The 1,341-nt window shown below is 46.2% G+C and overlaps 1 protein-coding gene across 2 annotated transcripts in view; it reads right to left on the bottom strand.

Moving 5' to 3' along the window:
• UBXN4 (UBX domain protein 4) overlaps positions 1-1,249 on the bottom strand; it is a 15,913-nt gene extending 14,664 nt beyond the window's left edge. The window contains exon 1 of one of the 2 annotated variants that reach the window (XM_009318933.1): positions 1,207-1,249. The gene's annotated coding sequence lies outside the window, so the exon portion shown is untranslated. Of the gene's footprint in view, positions 1-1,091; positions 1,114-1,206 lie in introns of those variants that run through there. The other variant, XM_009318932.1, reaches the window with a different exon arrangement.
• Positions 1,250-1,341: the final 92 nt, after the last annotated feature.

The raw sequence follows: 1,341 nt of genomic DNA, 5'->3' as shown, positions 1-1,341 counted from the left end.
AATGATGGCCTCGGCCTTGGCCAGTGGCAGATCTGTCTTGGAGCCGGCTGGCATTGGCTCTATCGGACATAGGGGGAACTTCTAGCAGCTTCTCACAGAAGCCACCCCTGTAGCCCCCCTGCTACTAAAACCTCACCACGCAAACCCAATGCAGAGCATTTGAAACATCCAAGGCATTTCGTAGAAAACTTTTAACCCTGAGTAGGAAGTTGGAGGGAAGATCAGCCTTTAACCAAGCCACAGCACATTACGTTTCACTGGTGAAGATGTCAAGTGTTGCAAAACACCTGTGTCAGGAAGTTTCTTGTTGTTTACCACCTGGCTTTCCATTTAATTTTGTACAACACGCTATGATCATCTCAATATTGACTATGAAGGCAGAGAGCTATCAGGTAGGCGCTGTAGGTAAACACACTAAAGTATGTTTATGAAAAAAAAAAATCCAATGGTAAAAGGCTTTCAAATGATAGCACCCACCTGCCGTCATGATTCGTGGGCTTTAAAATGCTGCCTTAAAGCCTGCATACGCTACCCCATCCGTTCCTCCAACACCAACACAGCACGTTGTGGGCTGAGAAGATCTTGATTTCTAGCAGTATGCTTGCTATCCAGTAGAAAATGCTCTTCCCCAAGTATAAGGAGAGTTGTGTCAACAACGGAACTTAACTGCACTTAACTTTTCTGTTCACATCCACTTTGGGAGTGAACTTCTCCTTGAAACTAGGTGAATCCCACGGTTTAATAATTCTTAAGGGAACAACACTAGTCACACGTTTAGCGTGGTTGTTTTTTCATGAGGCATCTGAAAAACTTCAAGCCCCAAGCACTTAAGGCAATAGTAAAAACGAAAGAAATAACATACACACATACATAAAAACACAAGAAGAAAGTTAAAGAGCCTGTCTAATGTCCTCCATTCTCATTTTTCCAGTCAGAAAGGCAACGTACTTAAAGGCAATGTGAGTTTCTATAGGTAGGTTTCAACTACCATTCGGTTACAGAACAAACACTATAGGTAACTTGAAAGGAAAAGGACACTTTTCACAAACAGCTAAGAAAGTTACAACAGTAAGAACTGAAGGCAGGCTTACGCAAGGATATAACGAAGGGAAAAGCGAAACATCGAAACAACTAGTTCCACTGCCTGGAGCAGCGCATGCAGCCGCGATACACCATAACAAGGGTAAGACCAGGGGGCTGGGACACCTCTACAGCAGGCCACGCACCGCCGGGCCGGGCGGCAGGGACTCGTACTGACACAGCAGAAATCACTGCACGGCGGGAGGGGGAGGCGGGGAAGCAACAGCTGGCGAAGGCGCTGCGGAGCCTCCGGCAAGCTCC

Source organism: Pygoscelis adeliae, unplaced genomic scaffold (assembly GCF_000699105.1).
Source record: "Pygoscelis adeliae isolate BGI_AS28 unplaced genomic scaffold, ASM69910v1 Scaffold222, whole genome shotgun sequence".
Lineage (NCBI taxonomy): Eukaryota > Metazoa > Chordata > Aves > Sphenisciformes > Spheniscidae > Pygoscelis > Pygoscelis adeliae.
Note: the sequence above shows the minus strand (reverse complement) of the source record. Positions and strands in the feature narration are given on the sequence as shown.